Raw genomic sequence first — 498 nt, 5'->3', positions numbered from 1 at the left:
TAAGGTGTGCTGACACGATTCCTTATCAATACGGGGGAAAATCCTGCCTTACCTCACTCCTTATGTCATACCATATACAAAAATTAGTTCTATGTTTTAAAAAACTACTTCAATGTAAATTTTCTAAGATTTTGGAGGGCACTATAGGAGAATATATTTATGTCTTTGAGCTAAGAGAAATTTCTTAATAAAAACAGAATTAGCAGACTACAAAGGCAAACTTCACAAAAATTATAAATATCTATTTCAGCAGATATCAGAAAGTGAAAATAGACCACAAATAGGAAGAATGTATTAAAAATATATACATTCACATTGACAAAGAATTAGAATCCATAATATACAAAAATATTATACAAATTTATATATAGAAGACAATGCCAGAGGAAAGATAGACTTTGCATTTCACATTAAAAGATGCATAATTAGCAAGCAGACAAAAGAGGTTTGACTTCATTATCAGTCATGAAAATACAAATTATAATTTCAATGAAGATA

The sequence above is a fragment of the Propithecus coquereli genome, unplaced genomic scaffold (genome assembly GCF_000956105.1).
Source record: "Propithecus coquereli isolate 6110/MARCELLA unplaced genomic scaffold, Pcoq_1.0 Scaffold138, whole genome shotgun sequence".
Taxonomy (NCBI): Eukaryota; Metazoa; Chordata; class Mammalia; order Primates; family Indriidae; genus Propithecus; species Propithecus coquereli.
This window is presented reverse-complemented; position numbering follows the sequence as displayed.